General features: G+C 30.3%; 1 protein-coding gene across 4 annotated transcripts in view; it reads right to left on the reverse strand.

The window, feature by feature from the left end:
- The window catches only part of LOC142317391 (uncharacterized), a 207,688-nt gene extending 203,008 nt beyond the window's left edge, over positions 1–4,680 (reverse strand). The window contains exon 1 of one of the 4 annotated variants that reach the window (XM_075353921.1): positions 4,513–4,680. The gene's annotated coding sequence lies outside the window, so the exon portion shown is untranslated. Of the gene's footprint in view, positions 1–4,452 lie in introns of all 4 variants that reach the window. The other 3 variants (XM_075353922.1, XM_075353920.1, XM_075353923.1) reach the window with 3 other exon arrangements.
- Positions 4,681–24,163: the final 19,483 nt, after the last annotated feature.

Genomic DNA, 24,163 nt, shown 5'->3' on the forward strand with positions numbered 1-24,163 from the left:
TTTTCAATGATATATCAAAAGTGGTACTTATTTTCATTGGTTCCAGAGTTATAGCCAAACAAAATTTTAATTAATTAAATATTTGGTTCTTACAAAGGGAAGGAACATCGGTTCGAATCCGACTTCAATTCCTTTTTTTTACTTGTTTTATAATTTTAAAGATGGACGAAGCAGGAGCGATATAAAATGTCGAATAGCACAAGCTAAACGAGCCTTCAGTAAGAAATATAATTTGTTTACATCAAAAATTAATTTAAATGATAGGAAAAGATTTTTGAAAGTGTATGTTTGGAGTGTCGCTTTATATGGAAGTGAAACTTGGACGATCGGAGTATCTGAGAAGAAAAGATTAGAAGCTTTTGAAATGCGGTGCTATAGGAGAATGTTAAAAATCAGACGGGTGGATAAAGTGACAAATGAAGAGGTATTGCGGCAAATAGATGAAGAAAGAACCATTTGGAAAAATATAGTTAAAAGAAGAGACAGACTTATTGGCCACATACTATGGCATCCTGGAATAGTCGCTTTAATATTGGAAGGACAGGTACAAGGGAAAAATGTGTAGGCAGGCCACGTTTGGAATATGTAAAACAAATTTTTAGGGATGTAGGATGTAGAGGGTAGACGATCTTGGAGAGCTGCATCAAACCAGTCAAATGACTGAAGACAAAAAAAATAATAAAATAAATAAAAAAATATCAGAAAATAATGAAATAAAGTTTATGAACTTTTCATTAAAAAAAAAGGAAAAATAAATTTTTATGTAATTTAATAGGTACAAGGAAATCATATGGTGTCCACATCAGATTTTTTTCAATTAATGAGGACTTAATTAAACAATAACAGCAGATATCTATTATATATGTAGTATATATCTATGACATATGTAAATTTTTTGTTTAAATTAAAAAATCTTATAAAATTTTAATTTAAAAATAATTATATTTATAATCAACATGACGTCACTGATTATAGTTTATGATATAATGTATTTGGCCCATGATATATATCATAAATTATGATATATACAAACCCAAATTTTTTTTTATTATAAAATATAGAATTTATCATATATTGATGATATGAAATTTTGTTTAACAGGTTGTCTGCCATGAGACATCAAATAATGTCTCAGTTTCGCAATCCAGTACTGCTATGAGACATCAAATGATGTCTCAGTATAGTGTTACATTTTTGATGTAATATTATTTATTAAAACATTTTTTTTTGTATCAAATTAAATATTATTTTAAAGATACTATTATGTACATCTTTGTGTTGTATGTAGCACAGAAGTTTATTTTTAATTTTGAAACTAAAGATTTTATTTTGAAAATTACTGAATAAAAGCAATATAGACATAATTAAAAATTGTTGTAGTAAAATATGAATTAATTTTAGTTATTTACTGACAAAATTTAGTTAAATTTTATCAACCATAATTATTAATAAAATGTGATTTTATTAATCTGTTTATAAACGTCGATCAATTTACAAGTATGCTTAAATTTACACTAAAAATAATATTGGCTGAAAGTAAAACATTTTTCTAGTTTTGTAGCAAATTATTATTATTTTACTGACAAAATATATCTCAGGATAAACGATAGTTGAATTAAAAATAACTGCTCTGTTATTTTTGATTTTAAATATATTTAAATTTGGTACCCTAAAAAAAGAATTTTTTAAGAAATTATTTATTTGGGTGGATCAAGTACGCAAATGTCCTTATATTTATGTTATATGTTATGTAGTAACGTGTAAAAATGTACACACACACACATATGTATATATATATATATATATATATATATATCATATTATGTATATATATATATATTTACTATTAATTTAGTCTTTTTATAGTCCGTAATTCCTCTGTACGTTAAGTCTTTTGTATATATATATATTTAAAACAAATTTTTATCAGCCAATCTGCCAAGTATAGAGTCACAAAACACACAGATTTCTTTAATGAACATTTTAGATGGTTTAAAAATAAAAAAAAAGGTTTTTCAAATGTATTTAATCACTTAATAATCAATAAATATAATATATAACTAATTTAGAAAATTTATAAAAAACTGAAAAAGTAAATATTAAACAAAAAAAATAATAAAAAAAATTAGAAATTTCAGAAAAATTGTATATATACAAATATAAACGTAAATTTAGCCTCATGAATCTACACATAGAATTTGTTAGGGATATTCTTATAAAAATTATTTAAGTTGGTAATACGTTTTGATAAGATTTTAAATAAATTATATCACTGAGATCATTAGAACTTCATCGGTAAGAGGGAACAAAGTCAATGAACTACGTTTACAGTTCTAAATAGTGAAATGAAAATGGGGGAAAAAATAAGCGTGAAAATATTATATTTCAGTTCAATTAGATTTATAATAAAGAATATTTTCAAAAAATACTAAGACAAGGTTTTTTTCCATTTGATGAACCGCGGGAATATATCACTTTTTTTTACAAAAAGATGGGTTTACGAATCTCGCCGCTAGGTAGCAGTACTTGATAATACTAGGTAGCGTACAAAAGCTTGTTATGTAATTGAAATAATACAATTTAAAAAAAATATATACTATAGATTGTTTTAATAGTAAATGAAAGTACTGAAGATGAAACAATTTTTTTAATTCCCATTATTTCATTAAATAGTTTACAAAAGATTATACTATTTTTATTAATAAAACGAATAAATAAAACAGAAATAAAGTCGATTGGTAAAATCGAATTTAACGATTAACAATTAAAATTTAACGAAAAAATATGTTATGAAGTGAATGATATGATTTCCAACAAAAAAAAATCTACCGAGAAATTAAAAAAAATGTATATTTGTTTGTTCTAGAAAGGCAATAAATTTGATTAATAAATCATAAGATAAAACTCAGTAATTCATAAATAAAATAAAAGAATATTCTTACAAAAATGCAGGGATATCGAAAAAAAATTACAATGAAATTGTAAACCGTACGTACGGTAAGTCTCGCAGATCTCATTTCTTTGGCTCAAACAAAAATTTCTGTAATATAATAAAACTGTTTTTAACATAACGATACTGATATCAAAAAAGGTAAGAGACTACATTTCTATTATCAAAATCTGTTATTAATTTAGAATTAAATATATGCAATAGACAATAATAGATAATAAACAATGTTTAAGCGTTTCAAATTAGCAAAACAGAAAAGAAAAATATTAAACTCTTACCGGCCCGATATCATTTTATGTAATACATATGACATTTACAAAAAAATATATATAATTCTTATGATTATTCGTTGTTTAATAAATGAAATCGGGCCAGTAAAAATTTTATAACAATTTTTTCTATTTTTTGTCTATTATATGGAACATTTATTATTATTTTTTTTCTGTGTAACTTCCGGGACAACATACATTAGGAATTGCTTCAGAGGATGAGGTGAATGATTTTTAACATGTGTGAAAATTCCAAGTCTGACCGGGATTCGAACCCGGGACCTCCGGATAAAAATTTCGAGACGTTACTACTCGCACCACTGAGGCTAGCATATGGTACGCTTAAACATTTTTTATTATCTATTATTACATATATTTAATTCTAAATTAATAACAGAATTTGATAATAGAAATGTAATGTAATAATTTTTTGATATCTGTTTAATTTTGTTAAAGACAGTTTTATTTATATTACAGAAATTTTTGTTTTTTGAGCGGAAGAAATGATATCTACGAGACTCTTACCGTACGGTTTACAATTTAATTGTAATATTTTTTCGATAATTATATACAGTACTGTATTAACATTATATAAAAGAACATATTGAAAGAAATTTTAAATAAATTTTAGTAGATATTTTTAATTTTTGAAATGTATGTTCTTATAAAAAAATGATTAAATTTCTTACATTTTATTCAATAATTAAAAATTTATAAAAAATAATCAAAGTGTACAGGGAATTGAGTACTAGTCATATGTGTAAATGTAAATGAAGATATCAGAAAATATTGCTGAGGATGAGTTTATGACCGAAAGCGCTCTAATGTAAAGGAAATAAAGCAAAAAAAAGGAAAGAATGTTTGTTTAACTTTATACTTGGCGGACTGTTTGAAAAACATTTTTTTTCTATATATATAACCTTAATAGTATTACATTTTAATAAAATTATAAATATTTATAAGTATTCGATTATTATTATTTTATTCGAAAAAACATTTTACTCAGTAATAATTCGGTCCAATTTACAAAAAAAGAAACAAAAAATATATATAAAATTCATTTAAAATCAGAATTTAATTTATTATTATTTTTTTAAATAAAAATAGTTAAAAAAAGTTGCATAAATAAATAATACTAATTAAATATCTTATAAATAATAGATTAAAAAACAAACAATCATTTTATAAATGATTTTTATTTTTCCATTATAAAAAATAAAAAATAAAAAATACCATACACCCGTTTACTCCAACTGATCTATATAAGAATAAACGAAAAAAAAAAGGTAATACCACCAGAGATGTAAACTTATAATCAAGATGAACAACACTGCACTAAAAAAATTAAAGTTAAAATTACAAGAAACCACTGAGAGAAGAAAATGCTTTACCACCACATTGTAGACAATTAAAATAACTTTTGTGTGCAGAGAGTAAAATATAAAACAGTCCTGCCAACTGAGCTGTAACTCGATGCACATTTTTATTTATTTAAGATTTTTTCTCTTTCTTTCTCCTTCCTTATTTAACGTTTCCAAATGACTGAACAGAGCCTTTGTTGGTTCGTTTTGAAATTTACGGTGCGTATATATTATTTCTTATGATATAAAATAATCCATTTAAATTAAATTCTTTAATTTTTCACTGTTTCTATACAGCCTTGAAAAATATATATTTCAACTAGGATAACAAGTTTTGCATTGCTTAATCAAAATAATTGTTTTATAACTATTCCTTCTTAATCTATTCGTTTTACTTAAACAGGACAGAGTAGGGATTTTCTTAAATATTAATATCAGTTACCGTTACAAAAAAAATAGTTATTTTATTTATGCTTACTAAAATTATTATAAAAACAATTGTTAGTGAAAATATTTGTCTGCGTTCATGAAATAATTTTTTCATTTTCCACTTTTCTACCTTGATATCGAATTTTCTTTTCCTTCTGTTGTAATTTATTAGATGCGATTAGAATAAATATTTATACTAATTGAGTTATAAAATAAAAATAAGCGTAAAATTAAATTTTTACATTTTATTACCGAGATAAGAATATCAAAATAAAATAAATACATAATTTATTCTAATCACTTACTTTTTTTTGTCTTCAGTCATTTGACTGGTTTGATGCAGCTCTCCAAGATTCCCTATCTACTGCTAGTCGTTTCATTTCAGTATACCCTCTACATCCTACATCCCCAACAATTTGTTTTACATACTCCAAACGTGGCCTGCCTGTACAATTTTTCCCTTCTACCTGTCCTTCCAATATTAAAGCGACTATTCCAGGATGCCTTAGTATGTGGCCTATAAGTCTGTCTCTTTTAACTATATTTTTCCAAATGCTTCTTTCTTCATCTATTTGCCGCAATACCTCTTCATTTGTCACTTTATCCACCCGTCTGATTTTTAACATTCTCCTATAGCACCGCATCTCAAAAGCTTCTAATCTTTTCTTCTCCGATACTTCGATCGTCCAAGTTTCACTTCAATATAAAGCGACGCTCCAAACATACACTTTCAAAAATCTTTTCCTGACATTTAAATTAATTTTTGATGTAAACAAATTATATTTCTTACTGAAGGCTCGTTTAGCTTGTGCTATTCGGCATTTTATATCGCTCCTGCTTCGTCCATCTTTAGTAATTCTACTTCCCAAATAACAAAATTCTTCTACCTCCATAATCTTTTCTCCTCCTATTTTCACGTTCAGTGGTCCATCTTTGTTATTTCTAATCACTACAAAATAATAATAGATCGATGATATCTTTACTTGGTAAAATTCCATAATAAAAAATTCCTTTCGGCATGCCTGAAGGAGGAGGTGGATTACACTGGTGCTAAATAGTGGATAAAAAAGTTTTCCAATTTAAAGTTAAAAAAAATTTCAAAATTACTCATTTCGTCAATGGATGCATGTTTGCAATACGACAATCCCCATCTTCTTACAATTCCAGAAATATTTTGATCATCCCTTACCGTAAGGGTTAATCATATCAAAAATTGTTTCAGACAAAATTTTTAGGAATTTTGAGAGAACTAATGATTACTTTAAACCGATTCGATACTACGCCTATTAAGGGAGGTATGATTTTTTGTCTTCGAAACCCCATTTTTCCATTCCCTAGGCCAGTGGTTGGTATATCAAAAACTTTACTTACATAACTTTTACGAGCTTATCCAAAGAATACTAGGAAGTGTAAACGAATTCGATATTTTATTTAATAAGAAATTTATACCGATATTATTTTTCGAAAAATCTCCCCCAATTTTATCCCCCATTATCAGAAAAAAACTTCAAATTTACTGAATACGACAATGATTGCATGTGAAAAAAGTTTCACATATTTAGCATACGACATGCCTCATCTTCGTACAATTCCAGCAAAATTTTGGTCATCTCTTACCGTAAGGGTTGGTCATATCAAAAGTTGTTTCAGACAAACGCTTTAGATAATGTTTAGAGGACTAACGACCACTTGAAACCGCTTCGATACTGTGTTTATTTAGGGAGGTAAGATTTTTTGTCTTCCAAACCTCATTTTTTCTACCCCCTGGGCCAATGACTGGTGATATCAAAAAAGTTTACTTAGATAAGTTTTAGGACCTTATCCAAAGAATAGTAGGAACTTTAAACGAATTCGATATTTTAATTCATAAGAAAGTTATAGCAATATTTTGTTTTTTTTTAAAAAGCCCTCCCATTTCCACCCCCATGTTCCGATTTTGCCCATTAATGAACTCGACCGAGATTTTGGGTCGTTATATTTTATGTATCAATTTGAAAGTGATTAGGGCAAAATTACGGCAGTAAAGAAAGTTAAATATAAATATAAACTTTTGAACTGTTTGTGGTTTTGTGGTCTGGGAGATGTGAAACGCGAAGATATGTCGACATTTTCCGGAATTATAATCATAGTACCAATTACAATAGATAGTTTTCTTCTGAAATGGACCTAAAACTGGAAAATAATAATATTGTTTTTTTATTTTTTATTTTCACTTATTTTATTTAAACATGCTAATTGTTTCGATACACAGTATCTTCTTCAGATGTTAACTACAGAATACTAATGCTCAAAAATTATGTAAAATAAATTTGAATGCGGTTCTTGTGGTAATATTTGTATTGGACAGACAGGTAGGTCTTTTGAAAAACGTATAATGGATCATAATTTTTTTTTTATAATAACAAGAAGGATTCTAATTATGATCGTAATTTAAATAATGAAAATGAAATTTTTAATTGTGATTTCAAAGTATTACAGATTGAGAATTAAGGTTTGAAATTAAACCTTTTAGAGAATTGTTTTAAAACTTTTTCGCCCGTCTTCCACATTGGGAATCGAAGATTTTCTAGCACCCCCCAAAATTTGTAAACTTACCATCAGGTAAAAATAATAATTGCAATTACTGTTTATAAATGTGGCATATCCTATTTTTGAGTTAAAACTTACATCTTAAATGAGAGCAATTAAAATGCATATTATTTGCAATAATTTTTATTAAAATTGCTTTTAAAAAAATTACAATTGTATCTATATAGTTATACTAGCAGACCCGGCAATGCTTCAGTATTGCCGAAGAGTGGGAGAGAGAGACTATAAATGAACACAGTTTAAAATTATATAATAAAATAAAAAACTGAACTTCAAAAATTGTACCTTTCACTTATTCTCCTTTCCCTTTTCAACTTCACCCTTCTCCATCAGCCCCTCCCCCAGTTTCCTTTTTACCCTTTCAGCCTTTCCCCCGTTTCTCTTACCACATTTTCCCCTGTACCCCGTTTTCCATTTCCCCCTTTTTCCCTTTTGCCCGCGCGTAAATCGGTCCACTAGTTTTTTGGTCTTTAGCGGACACACAACATGCCTTATATATATATATATTTTTTTTTTTTGTCTTCAGTCATTTGACTGGTTTGATGCAGCTCTCCAAGAGTCCCTATCTAGTGCTAGTCGTTTCATTTCAGTATACCCTCTACATCCTACATCCCTAACTATTTGTTTTACATATTTCAAACGTGGCCTGCCTACATAATTTTTTCCTTCTACCTGTCCTTCCAATATTAAAGCGACTATTCCAGGATGCCTTAGTATGTGGCCTATAAGTCTGTCTCTTCTTTTAACTATATTTTTCAAATGCTTCTTTCTTCATCTATTTGCCGCAATACCCATCATTTGACACTTTATCCACCCGTCTGATTTTTAACATTCTCCTATAGCACCGCATTTCAAAAGCTTCTAATCTTTTCTTCTCAGATACTCCGATCGTCCAAGTTTCACTTCAATATAAAGCGACGCTCCATACATACACTTTCCAAAATCTTTTCCTGACATTTAAATTAATTTTTGATGTAAACAAATTGTATTTCTTACTGAAGGCTCGTTTAGCTTGTGCTATTCGGCATTTTATATCGCTCCTGCTTCGTCCATCTTTAGTAATTCTACTTCCCAAATAACAAAGTTCTTCTACCTCCATAATCTTTTCTCCTCCTAATTTCACATTCAGCGGTCCATCTTTGTTATTTCTACTACATTTCGTTACTTTTGTTTTGTTCTTGTTTATTTTCACGCGATAGTTCTTGCGTAGGACTTCATCTATGCCGTTCATTGTTTCTTCTAAATCCTTTTTACTCTCGGCTAGAATTACTATATCATCAGCAGATCGTAGCATGTTTATCTTTTCACCTTGTACTGTTACTCCGAATCTAAATTGTTCTTTAACATCATTAACTGCTAGTTCCATGTAAAGATTAAAAAGTAACGGAGATAGGGAACATCCTTGTCGGACCCCCTTTCTTATTACGGCTTCTTTCTTATGTTCTTCAATTGTTACTGTTGCTGTTTGGTTCCTGTAGATGTTAGCAACTGTTCTTCTATCTCTGTATTTGAACCCTAATTTTTTTAAAATGCTGAACATTTTATTCCAGTTTACGTTATCGAATGCCTTTTCTAAGTCTATAAACGCCAAGTATGTCGGTTTGTTTTTCTTTTCTTTAATCTTCCTTCTACTATTAATCTGTGGCCTAAAATTGCTTCCCTTGTCCCTATACATTTCCTGAAACCAAATTGGTCTTCTAACACTTCCTCCACTCTCCTCTCAATTCTTCTGTATAAAATTCTAGTTAAGATTTTTGATGCATGACTTGTTAAACTAATTGTTCTGTATTCTTCACATTTATCTGCCCCTGCTTTCTTTGGTATCATGACTATAACACCTTTTTTGAAGTCTGACGGAAATACCCCTTTTTCATAAATATTACACACCAGTTTGTATAATCTATCAATCGCTTCCTCACCTCCACTGCGCAGTAATTCTACAGGTATTCCGTCTATTCCAGGTGCCTTTCTGCCGTTTAAATCTTTTAAAAAAATATGTAATTTTTAATTAACAAATTCTCGCGGTATTATAATATTATAATTTTATGTTGGGAAGTGTGACAATAGATTTTAAAGACCAAAAATTAAATTGTCCATCTGCATCACAAAAAGTTTTTTAATATATTATTAAAATTGAAATTTCTATTATTACCGACAAAATTATAAATTACAGGTAAATTTATGTTAAAACGACGTATAGAAAATTAAACGATAAAAACTTACAACTGGAAAATACCACCGTAGATTAAAAACAATAAAAGGAGGATGTAATTTTCATTTCAGTATAATTAAAATGCTGTTCCTGTTTATATGACTCATATAAAAAGGATATCCTGGCCGTGCTAATGATATATAGCACATAAAAAGACAAGATCAAGGACAAGACAAGGAAAAATTACAGACGTTAATGACACCTCTATGATGAGACTTGCACATAAATTTTCACAACTGGCATCTTTACGACCAGCTGTAATATATTCATAAGTAACACTTCCCAGTGTTTTATTACAACACGTGGTGGAAAAAATTGATGACGCAAATAGCCGTAAATAAACTAAGTCGTAATAAAAAATAAATAAAAAAATATAATAAAAGTTAATTATTGAAGTAAATATAGTAAAGTAATTAATATAATAAAGTAATTCTGTTACAACTTAAAGACATTTTGAACCGGCCTCCGTGAGGCGAGTGGTAGCGTCTCGGCCTTTCATCCGGAGATCCCTGGTTCGAATCAAGTTCATGCATGGCATTTTCATACACACGCTACAAATAATTCATGTCATCCACTGAAGTATGCCTAACGGTGGACCCGAAAGTTAAACAAAAAAACAACATAAGACATCTGGAAACATTTTTTTTTATTTGGAAGAAACACTTTTATTTAAAGGAATAGCATTTTTACATTTTACTTCAGTAAGAAATATAATTTGTTTACATCAAAAATTAATTTAAACGTCCGGAAAACATTTTTAAAAGTATACATTTGGAGCGTAGCTTTATATGGAAGTGAATCTTGGACGATCGATGTACCTGAGAAGAAAAGATTAGAAACTTTTGAAATGCGGTGCTATAGGAGAATGTTAAAAATCAGATGGGTGGATAAAGTGACAAATGAAGAGGTATTGCGGCAAATAGATGAAGAAAGAAGCATTTGGAAAAATATAGTTAAAAGAAGAGACAGACTTATAGGCCACATACTAAGGCATCCTGGAATAATCGCTTTAATATTGGACGGACAGGTAAAAGGGAAAAATTGTGCGGGCAGGTAACGTTTGGAATATGTAAAACAAATTGTTAGAATGTATGATGTAGAGGGTATACCGAAATGAAACGACTAGCACTAGATAGGGAATCTTGGGGAGCTGCATCAAACTTGTGAAATGATTAAAAACACAAAAAAATGCATTTTTACTTCCTTGTACGAAGTATTATGATGGCGAAAAAATTCGGTTTTCAGATTTCAACAGAAATATCCATTTTGACCATCCCTGAATCCATTTTGACTTTAGTTTCGGCGTTATGTGTATACGTACTTTCTCGCATAATTCAAAAATGATTAGCTGTAGGATGTTGAAATTTTGAATTTAGGACTGTTGTATCATCTAGTTGTGCACCTCCCCTTTTGATTGCAATCGACTGGATCAAAAGTATCTAAAAAAAGTCCAAATTCCAAAAAAAATTGGATTTTGCATTTTTTCTTAGCTGTAGTAATAAGCCTTCATTGAGAGTTTTTCAATGATATATCATAAGTGGTACTTATTTTTATTGGTTTCAGAGTTATAGGCAAATAAATATTTGGATCTTACAAGGAGAAGACACATCAGTTCAAATCCGATTTCATCTCTTTTTTTAACTTTTTTTTTTTAATTTTAATATAATGATTTATTAATAATTATTAACCTCTGATTGTAAAAACATTTGTACCATAAATAATAATTTTATAACAATAAAAAAATATGAGAAGTTATTAATGAAATAAAATTTTATGTACTTTTAAAAATGTGTATATGTAATTTAATAGACGTAAAAGGAAGTCATGCGGTGTCCACATAAGATTTTACATCTCATTCGAGATGTAAAACAAAACTGTTTTGGAATAATGTTGAGTATCTCCCACCCCAAAATCTGATCGATTTAAAACTTTGGAATTTTAGATAACTTAATAAATACCTTCAAAGTTCAATTCATCACGATCATTGTAAAAAAAATAAATAAATAAAAAATGATGAAAACTACAGTACCTCTTTCTTCAATTTTTCTCAAAATTAAATTCAATTAAATTCTATATATAAATATACGAAGGTAAGTCAATTATTATGCGAAATATAGTTATATTTTTGTTTATGTTGGTAGTACTGTCGTGTTGCGTAGATGACGAATGCGTGGTTTAATTGTTGTTATGTCTGTGCAGGTTAATGCTGCTAAACCCACCGGGTTGGTCTAGTGATGAACGCGTCTTCCCAAATCAGCTGATTTGGAAGTCGAAAGTTCCAGCGTTCAAGTCCTAGTAAAGCCAGTTATTTTTACACGGATTTGAATACTAGATCGTGGATACCGGTGTTCTTTGGTGGTTGGGTTTCAATTAACCACACATCTCAGAAATGGTCGAACTGAGAATGTACAAGACTAGACTTCATTCACACTCATACATATCATCCTCATTCATCCTCTGAAGTATTATCTAAAGGTAGTTACCGGAGGCTAAACAGGAAAAACAAAAGGTTAATGCTGCTAAGTTAATTCCATTAACGCTGCCCTGCCGTTAACCACGGCTGCTCCGCTTTCTGTTTGAACCAAAGAAGAGCGACGTTCAGCGATCCATTTTTTGTGGTCGGAAGGTGTATCAGGGGCTGAAATTCATCGAAGACTTTCGATACAGTACGGGAACAGTGTGCTGCCGCAACGGAGTGTCTACGAATGGATTGAAAAATTCAAAAACGGTCGCACAAGTATTACGCACGACGAAGGAGCCGGACGACCGTTTACCGCCACAAATGAGGAAAACATTGAGCGTGCACGTGACGTCGTTTTCTTAGACAGACGTGTAACTATAGATGAAGTGGCACGTCGTCTGCAAATTAGTCACGGTTCTGCCTACGAAATCATCCACAACCTACCTGCGTTTCATAAAGTACGTGCAAGATGGGTCCCAAAACAACTCGCACAGTCGAATAAACAAACGCGCTTGGACATCTGCCAAAAACATTTGGATCGCTACGGTAACGAACGGGAGGGGGCGTCTTCTTAGACAGAATAATCACCGGTGACGAAACACGGATCAATCATTACAAGACGGAGAGTAAACGGCAGAGTATGGAATGGAAACATCCAAATTCGCCCTGCAAAAAAAAGTTCAAGACCCGACCGTCCGCAAGAAAACTGATGCTTACGGTTTCTTGGGACTCACAAGGCCCAGTACTGGAACATTATGAGGAAAGGGGCACGACAATAAACAGTGCGCTTTACAGTGAGATGCTTACTACCAAGCTGAAGCCTGAAATTCGAAGCAAACGCCGAGGACTGCTGTCGAAAGGTGTTGTGTTGTTGCACGACAATGCCCATCCACATACTGCTGTCCCACTGCCGAAACGCTCCTGAAACTCGACTTTGAAGTAACGGCTCGTCTTCCGTATAGTCTTCTACCCGTTCTGACTACCGCTTGTTTGGTCCACTTAAGGAGGCATTAAGGGGCCGACGATTTACCTCGGACGAGACAGCGAAAGAAGCGGTGCATTCCTGGCTCGCAGCTCAACCGTAAACCTTCTTTTATGAGGATGTTTGTGCAACAATGGACCAAGTGCGTTGAAATGCAAGGAGCTTATGTTGAAAAATGATGTACATGTAAGTTTCTTATTTGTATTGCGATAAAATTTATAACTACATTGCGGATAATAATTGACTTACCCGCATACATGTGTAAAATTAAATAATTAATATTTAAACATAATTTATAATTTAAATATAATATTAATTTAATTTATTTAATAAAAATAAAACAAATAAAAAAATTAAAATTATTTTATATTAATATTAATAATAAAATAATATATTATATAATTATAGTTTAAGAGAGCATTAAAAGATTTAAATGGCAGAAAGGCTCCTGGAATAGACGGAATACCTATAGAATTACTGCGCAGTGCAGGTGAGGAAGCGATTGATAGATTATACAAACTGGTGTGTAATATTTATGAAAAAGGAGAATTTCCGTCAGACTTCAAAAAAAGTGTTATAGTTATGATACCAAAGAAAGCAGGGGCAGATAAATGTGAAGAATATAGAACAATTAGTTTAACTAGTCGTGCATCAAAAATTTTAACTAGAATTTTATACAGAAGAATTGAAAGGAGAGTGGAAGAAGTGTTAGGAGAAGACCAATTTGGTTTCAGGAAAAGTATAGGGACAAGGGAAGCAATTTTAGGCCTCAGATTAATAGTAGAAGGAAGATTAAAGAAAAACAAACCGACATACTTGGCGTTTATAGACCTAGAAAAGGCTTTCGATAACGTAGATTGGAATAAAATGTTCAGCATTTTAAAAAAATTAGGGTTCAAATACAGAGATAGAAGAACAATTGCTAACATTTACAGGAACCAAACAGCAACAATAACAATTGAAGAACATAAGAAAGAAGCCCTAATAAGAAAGGGAGTCCGACAAGGATGTACCCTATCTCCGTTACTTTTTAATCTTTACATGGAACTAGCAGTTAATGATGTTAAAGAACAATTTAGATTCGGAGTAACAGTACAAGGTGAAAAGATAAAGATGCTACGATTTGCTGATGATATAGTAATTGTAGCCGAGAGTAAAATGGATTTAGAAGAAACAATGAACGGCATAGATGAAGTCCTACGCAAAGAACTATCGCATGAAAATAAACAAGAACAAAACAAAAGTAATGAAATGTAGTAGAAATAACAAAGAAGGACCTCTGAATGTGAAAATAGGAGGAGAAAAGATTACGGAGGTAGAAGAATTTTGTTATTTGGGAATTAGAATTACTAAAGATGGACGAAGCAGGAGCGATATAAAATGCCGAATAGCACAAGCTAAACAAGCCTTCAGTAAGAAATATAATTTGTTTACATCAAAAATTAATTTAAATCTCAGGAAAAGATTTTTGAAAGTGTATGTTTGGAGTGTCGCTTTATATGGAAGTGAAACTTGGACGATCGGAGTATCTGAGAAGAAAAGATTAGAAGCTTTCGAAATGCGGTGCTATAGGAGAATGTTAAAAATCAGACGGGTGGATAAAGTGACAAATGAAGAGGTATTGCGGAAAATAGATGAAGAAAGAAGCATTAGGAAAAATATAGTTAAAAGAAGAGACAGACTTATAGGCCACATACTAAGGCATCCTGGAATAGTCGCTTTAATATTGGAAGGACAGGTAGAAGGGAAAAATTGTGTAGGCAGGCCACGTTTGAGTATGTAAAACAAATTGTTGGGGATGTAGGATGTAGAGGGTATACTGAAATGAAACGACTAGCACTAGATAGGGAATCTTGGAGAGCTGCATCAAACCAGTCAAATGACTGAAGACCAAAAAAAAAAAAAACAATTATAGTATTTATAATTTTTAAAATTTTAATTAATGTATATAATATGTATATTATATATATATGTATGTAAATATTTTGAGCCAATTTTAAAAAATTTTTGTTGTCACCGTTTCCCGTTTAGCCTCCGGTAATTATCGTTCAAGTATTACTTCAGAAGATGAATGAGGATGATATGTATGAGTGTAAATGAAGTGTAGTCTTATACAGTCTCAGATCGACCATTCCTGAGATGTGTGGTTAATTGAAACCCAACCACCAAAGAACACCGGTATTCACGATCGAGTATGTTTATCAACTACGTCATTAAAATTAAACATAATAATAATATTAATACGGAAATGAAGAAAAAAAAGAAAAAGCGCGTAACACAGTTTCATGAATAGATATTATCCTAAGGCAAGAAAAATGTTTCAGTACAGTTAAGGTGTACACACTTAAAATTACCATTCAATTTTAGAGGTCGGTCGCACTATAACAACAGTAAAAAAAATAATTACTGTTTTCTCATACGTGTGTACTTACTGCTTTAATTATTTATAATCCAAAGTTATGATTTAATATAAATGTCATTGAACTGAATAAAAACGTTTTACGATTTAATGTGGTCCAAATTTTTGTCGAAAAACGTGCACCCCTGATTTAAAAGTACTCTCAAAAACAAAATTTTTGACGCGTTGATGAAAAAAGTCATCCGTTCGAAAAAAGTCATCGCCCACTCCACTTGAATTTTAAAGGGGATTTAACATGGGTTTTAGGTTATTTTCAAGTCGTTACGATATAGCGCTTGCATGTTTCATCACAAAACTTCAAAAATAACGTATATAAGGGTTTTTGGGGTCGGAGAACACGAATTTGAAGTAAAAAACTCATTTTAGCTAACTACGCTAGCTCTTTTTGATGAAGACATCTCAACTGAATTAAAACTGAAAATGGTTGAAAAACTAGCAATTTCGGGTGAAACTTACGAAAATTTATTATCTGCGACAGATGATGATTGTGATTATGATAACGAACCTGCTCACACGAAACGCTACGAAACTAAAAACGTTAACGAATTGTTAAACAAAGAAATCGACTTTTTTGTCAACACGGAGTCCTTGAATTTTTTTAAACGATTCTAACTTGCGACTAGCTTTCTAGAAATTGATCCATGTAAGTGGAGCGAAAACTAAGATTATTTGGCTGCTTTGAATCGTGTTAAAAATCGAAAGGTCGTCAATGACTGCTCAGAAAAAAATGGTTAAGTCGGTGAAAGAATTTAGATATAAATTCACTAGAGATGAAAGTCAATTGCAATATATACTACAAATTGTAAATGTTCATCGCAAAAAACATCCAAATGTATATAATTACATTACATATGTAATGTAATATAATAATAGAAATAGAAATCGTAAAATTTTAACAACATTATTTGAATAATTATATACATGAATATAAAATTTTTAAAATGAAATGAGAGTTGATCTTTTTGAATCTATCCTTCAGATCTTTTTTAATTGACAACGACTTCAACAGTTTTAATGTGTCAAAATAAGTTTCTGACTTCAAATTCGTGTTCTGCGACCCCAAAAACCCTTATTAACGTTGTTTGTAATGTCTAACATTGATTTTTCTACATAAAAAAGCTAGTTGTCAATTAATTTGCAGCGATTTTGACAGTTTTAACTTGTCAAAATAAGTTTTTAACTTAAAATTCGTGTTCTCCGACCTCGAAAACCCTTATTAACGTTATTTGTAATGTCTAACATTGATTTTTCTACATAAAAAAGCTAGTTGTTAATTGATTGACAGTGATTTTGACAGTTACAATGTGTCAAAATAAGTTTTTGACTTCAAATTCGTGTTCTCCGACCCCAAAAACCCTTATATACGTTATTTTTGAAGTTTTGTAATGAAACATGCAAGCGCTATATCGTAACGACTTGAAAATAACCTAAAACCCATGTTAAATCCCCTTTAAAATTCAAGTGGAGTGGGCGATGACTTTTTTCGAACGGATGACTTTTTTCATCAACGCGTCAAAAATTTTGTTTTTGAGAGTACTTTTAAATCAGGGGGTGCACGTTTTTCGATAAAAATTTTGCCCTATTTGGACCACTCTAATATCCACATAAATTGCTATTCTCCACGAGTCGTTAAATATAATAAAATATATAATCCTTCGTTTATTTAATTTCAATAAATAATATTTATTTTATTAATTCAAAATATATTGATGTCCGATATAATTAAATGTTATATCAAAATTAATTACACAATAAATAGAAAGAACAAATTCGTGTTCTCCGACCTCGAAAACCCTTATTAACGTTATTTGTAATGTCTACCATTGATTTTTCTACATAAAAAAGCTAGTTGTCAATTAATTTGCAGCGATTTTGACAGTTTTAACTTGTCAAAATAAGTTTTTAACTTAAAATTCGTGTTCTCCGACCTCGAAAACCCTTATTAACGTTATTTGTAATGTCTAACATTGATTTTTCTACATAAAAAAGCTAGTTGTTAATTGATTGACAGTGATTTTGACAGTTACAATGTGTCAAAATAAGTTTTTGACTTCAAATTCGTGTTCTCCGACCCCAAAACCCCTTATATACGTTATTTTTGAAGTTTTGTGATGAAACATGCAAGCGCTATATCGTAACGACTTGAAAATAACCTAAAACCCATGTTAAATCCCCTTTAAAATTCAAGTGGAGTGGGGGATGACTTTTTTCGAACGGAAAGGGTTCATCAACGCGTCAAAAATTTTGTTTTTGAGAGTACTTTTAAATCAGGGGGTGCACGTTTTTCGACAAAAATTTTGCCCTATTTGGACCACTCTAATATATGTATAATAACTATCTATTAAGTTTTTTCCTAATTCTAAACCATTGATTCTCAAACTTTTTCTTTTTCTCTCACCGCTTACATTGAGAATAAAAAATTTTCTAGCGCCCCACCAAAAATTTTAAAGTTACCACGTGTTAAAAATAATAATTGCAGTTACTGTTTTTAAACGTGGCACATCATATTTCATATGAAATTTTAAATAAGAACAATTAAAACGCATATTTGCAAGTATTTTTATTAAAATTGCTTCCAAAAAAATTACATTTGTATTTATATAGGTATATAATAACACTCAAATCAGCTGATTTGGAAGTCAAGGTTTCCAGCGTTCAAGTCCTAGTAAAGTCGGTTATTTTTATACGGATTTGAATACTAGATCGTGGATACCGGTGTTAAAAAATATTTTTCGTTTAATTATAATCTTTGTATGCTAATAAGATATTAATACTTTTTCTCATTTATTCATTTCGAATTTCACATTCCATTAGATCATAAAACTATTATTATTAAAATACTATTATTTAATTTAAAATATACGTCAAATTTCGAGGAAAAAAAAAATAACTTATGTAAACGTTAAAACAGGGAAAGCGTGAATCCAACACGATTAAGACCGTACATAGAGAGATGTAAGGGATGTCAAATAACAGATTATATAAGAATATTGACCTAAAATATTCCGAGAATATTTTTTACGGTCTACAATTGTAGATATTTTTTTTCATATAACTAATACAAACAAATGTAGCCTGGAAATGTAAAATGCAATCTAGTAATGTATCTACTAAGACAGATATAGCTGTAACCAGCTTCGGTTGAGAAGATTTCGTTTAACAGTCCTCACCGAATATATTTCCGCCTTCTGTATCGTGCAAGATTATATGAACGGTATATATATAACTCTAGTAATATAGAACAATATTTTTCGAGTACGCGCAATTCAACTATTACATCTTTTTTACGTTTATTTCTCTGAATAAAATTTAAAATAACAAATTAATCCTCTTCTCTTTTGTTTTAAGTACTGTTATACAACTGTTCACACCGTAATTTATTTTTTATTTTAAATATTTTTTAAGAGATGAAAACTGTAAAAACGGTAATATATGAATAATAATCTACTAAGTGGATATATTAATATTTTTACTTCCTTGTACGAAGTATTGTGATCACGAAAGATTTCGGTTTTCAGATTTTAACGGAAATATTCATTTTGATCATCCCTGAATCCATTTTGACTAGTTTTTGCGTGATGTCTGTACATATGTATTTATAACTCATAAACGATTAGCCTTAGGATGTTGAAATTATTCGATTTAAGACTGTTTTAATATCTAGTTGTGCACCTTCCCTTTTGATTGCAATCAACTGGATCAAAAGTGTCCAAAAAAGCCAAAAACAGTTTGGATTTTGGACTTCTTGTTAACTGCAGTAATAAGATCTCATTGAGAGCTTTTCAACGATATATCATAAGTGACATTTATTTTCATAGGTTCCAGAGTTATAGCTAATTAAAGTTTCTATTAATGAAATACCGTATTTATTCGAGTACCCCCCGCCAACGAATAATCGAAAATCGTACCACGATTTTCTGGACCGAAAATCTAAAAAAAATCGATTATATACCGGTATTTTAAAGTACAATAGATATGATAAACAAATACGAAAATGTTCAGAAAGTAAAGCATTTAATTTGTTCAGTTAAATTACAGTATTAATATTACATTAATAATTAATTACCGTAAGTACTAGTCTAGTTCAGAATCAGTAAAACGAAAAGAAAGTATCATGTTGAAAAGAATCATACACATTTTAATATGAAATTTTATTTTTAATTAATCACTGTCACTGTCAATGTCTGTAGAAGTGTTACCGGTAGTGTCCACGTCGCTCTGTCAAAGGTGATCGCTTCACTACCATCAAGTTCATTAGATTTTCCGCATTTTTTAAAACGTTTCCTTACTAATTCCGTGGAAATACCTTCCCGAGCTTCTTTTATCCAAACACAAATCCGGTTAAAATCTGGGCGTTCGATTCTTCCTGTAGGCGTGAGAAAGAAATTTTCATCAGCCATCCGTTTACTGTACAGTTGTTTTAAAGCAGATTTGAACGGTTTATTAATGCAGACATCTAGTGTTTGGAATATAGATGTCAATCCGCCTTGAATTATTACTTGGTCTGTCATACACTTTTTTAAAATGGCTTTCAATTTATCAGTCGTATGTCCTCGATAACTATCCATTACTAGCATACCGGTATTTTTTTTATTATGTAAATCTCCTGATGGGTTTTACCATGCACACCTGATCCGATCTAAAATTAAGGTTTCTTCCATCCAACCTGATTCCTGTGCTCTGATAATAACTCCATTTACCTGTACGGTAGGAAGAGTTTTTCTTTTAAAAACAATGCGCGGAGGTAATTTTGATCCATCAGAAGTAATGCAAAGCATAACACTACACCTTTGTTTTTCGTTACCACCAGTGCGAATCGTAACATTTTTTCACCTTTTTTGTTTACGGTTTTGTCAAACGGCATTTCGAAATATACGGCGGTTTGATCAGCGTTTCCTATTTCAGAAGATCATGTATTTATGAAAATGTAATATTTTTTGTTCATAAGCGTCTGGAAGTCGTTGAGAATCGCTCGTCTTTTCGACAAATAATTTCGTGCAAAAAATCGTGTTATCCATTCACGGCTTGCTTTAAAATAAACTTTATTCAGTGATTTAGCGATTTCACGAGCATATGATCGATAAATTTCTGTCGTGACAGCATAACCGCATTTCCTTTTTCCATAACAAAGTTGTACAATTTTTTTTCTATGTCTGTGTATTTTGGTTTTAAGCCACGAAAAGCCTTTTTATTACCAGTGCCTTTCACCAGAAGTCGTTTCTTCTTACGCCAGTCTCGAATGCGGCTTTCATCTACGACAAATTTTCTTCCTGCCGTACGATTTCCAATTTTTTCAGCCTCTTCTATAACGCGTAGTTTTTCATTTACCGTAAAAGATCGTAGACGCTGTCCTTTTATACTCATTTTAATGCCGTAAATAAAATAAATAACCGTATTAAACTTTACAAGATAAACTAAAAGATGAAATGCACATAACCGTCCACATATACATACAGTACAATGAGTATGGCGAATAGACAAGACGACGATGGGTAACTGATACTGTAACTGTAGTGTCATTAGAACCGGATGCAGCCTGTACAGAATGAATCGGTTTTATAAAAATACCGTAACTTCGTTCCTATCGATAATACGAACAGGATGTTAATAATTAAGGATGTATTATGTATAAGCGGCATCCGGTATTGATAAACGAAAACCTAATGTAACTATATTTATGTGATTGGATTTAGGTACTTCTAAGAACACGTTTACTTTACATAATTATCCTGGCTAAAAGCTATATTTCAAGTAAGCCCCGCACCCTTATTTTTTCTCCCCGATTCCAAGAAAAAAAATGCGGGGGTACTCGAATAAATACGGTATTTGATTCTTAAAAGGGGAAGGCACATCGGTTCGAATCTCTTTTTTTCACGTTTTTTGTAATTTAAATTTTTGATGTGTTAATAATTATCATCCTCTGATTTAAAAAAAAGTTTTACGATAAATAATAATTCAATAATAATAATAATAAAATATGAGAAGTTATTAATGAAATAAAATTTTGTTTACTTTTCATTTTAAAAAACATGTGTATATCTAATTTAATAGCCGTACAAGGAAGTTATGTGGTGTCCACCACATGACTAACAAACAATAATTGTTAGGGTCAATGATGATTAGTGTCAGATTTTTTTATTATACAATGCAGATTTTACTGGTATTTTTTACTTCCTTGTACGAAATAAAGGAAGTATTGTGATCGCAAAAACCTCCTTCGATTTTCAGATTTCAATGGAAATATCCATTTTGACCATCCCTGAATCCATTTTGACTAGTTTTGGCGTGATTTCTGTACGGACGTATGTATGTATCTCGTATAACTCAAAAACGATTAGCCGAAGAATGTTGAAATTTTGTATTTAGGACTGTTGTAACAGCTAGTTGTGCACCTCCCCTTTTGATTGCAATCAACTGGATCAAAAGTGTCCAAAAAAGCTCAAAATCCAAAAAGAAATGGATTTTTGACTTTTTCTTAACCGCAGTAATAAGTTCTCATTGAGAGAACTTATTTCAACGATAATTTCGATTAAATTTATTAATTAACGATTAATTAATGATTAAATTTCAACGATATATCATAGTGGTAGTTATTTTCATCGGTTCCAGAGTTATAGCCAAATGGAATTTTGACTAATGAAATATTTGGATCTTACAAGGGGAAGGCACATCGATTCGAATCAGACGTCATCTCCTTTTTTTTTAACTTTTTTTTAAATTTAAATATATTGATTTAATAATTATTAACCCCTGATTCTAAAAAAAAAAGTTTTACAATAAATAATAATTCAATAATAACAATAAAAAAAAGTTATGAAAAAAATCAGAGTTATTAGTGAAATGTGTATATGTAATTTAATTGGCATTATTACATATGTGTATATGTAATAGATTTGGTGAAACATCTGATTATTTAATATTAATTGAAACTTATAATTTAGAATCGTATATTTATGGTTTTTTTTAGTATAATTTCTGTTTAATTTTATCTACATTAAAGTTAAGTACAGAGTGATTGAAAAATAGACCCTCACAAGTACAACATATACCCTGAGGCATACATGCCCGATCTTTAATAAATTCCAAAAAATTCTTATCTTTTAGTTCATTACTCCTCTGATATTGTCGGACAATATTCTCCCTATGTCAGAGTTGATCATCGTTTCAGTTATTTGTTTTACGTTGCCGATTATTTAATCGCTCTTTGGTTTGGTATAATTCTTCTGATCTTAATTTGTGCACACGTTCTCTACTTTTCAAATTTTCTCTCTCTTTTTATATTCATTATCTTCTAATGTTTTTATTCTTTCTTTAGTTTTAAAATTTTCTTCTTCTTTATATTTATCATCTTTCTTAATTTTTTTATTCTTCCTTTGTCGTTAACATTTCCTTCCTCTTCGGTTTATTTTCATCGGTTCCAGAGTTATAAACAATTAAAATTTTAATTAATGAAATATTTGGATCTAACAAGGGGATGGCACATCGGTTAGAATCAGACTTCATTTCCTTTTTTTTAACTTTTTTAAATTTAAATATATTGATTTATTAATAATTAATTATTAAACTCTGATTGTAAAAATACAGTAAATAAATAATTCAATAATATTAAAAAAATATAAGTATATAAAAAATATATGTAATTTAATAGGCGTAGAAGGAAGTCATGTGGTATCCACATGATGTTTTTTATTAAATTTTTTTAACGAAATATAGTTTATTGCTTTTAAATTACTATAAAAGAATATTTATCTTTATTATTATTGTTTAAAGTTAATTAGAAGAACAGTTTTTGTTTTGTAATTTGTAATGAAAAATATTTTATCGATTTCATTATATTAATAATCTATTTCTATAAACTGAAATAAAACATAATTATTTTTTTTCTTTTCAGGCCAAATTGGACTTCTTAGTCAATCAATTTCCAGTGTTCTTCGAAGAGTGCATTACCTTAGCCTTTCGGTTATGCCATTATGTTTTAAGATGATCTGATCTTTGTTTCCACATTTCATCTGTAACCTCTGCTGAGTGTCTTTGGCTCTTTTCTACAGTGAATTTGTGTGCTTTCAGAGTGTTGTTTTACTGTATTTTCGATAGCGTCCTTAATCCTCAGTCCGATTTCTTCGAGATCCTTCTTGATATCCGTGACGTATTTTTCACTAATTTTCTTTTCCTAATTCCTGAGACCTCGTGTCGGAATTCGGCCTTCAGCCATTCTTAAGATATGGAAAAAATGAGAAATCCTTCTCTTTTTACCAGGTCGATTTCTTTGCATACGGTTTCGTTAGTGGGAATTCACCAGACCCGTCTTTTGGTAATTCTTGTTCAAACATTTTCTGATGATCCTGAGTTCTGTTTTAATATCTTGTCCGGTTTTAGCTTCATTTTTAATTTAAAAAATTGTTTCGCAGGCGTACAGTGCTTCTAGGAGAACCATTGTTCTGTAGTTGTGAATTTTACAGTGTATTGAGATGCGTTTTTTATTTTAGATCTG

This window comes from Lycorma delicatula, chromosome 1, assembly GCF_047948215.1.
Source record: "Lycorma delicatula isolate Av1 chromosome 1, ASM4794821v1, whole genome shotgun sequence".
Lineage (NCBI taxonomy): Eukaryota > Metazoa > Arthropoda > Insecta > Hemiptera > Fulgoridae > Lycorma > Lycorma delicatula.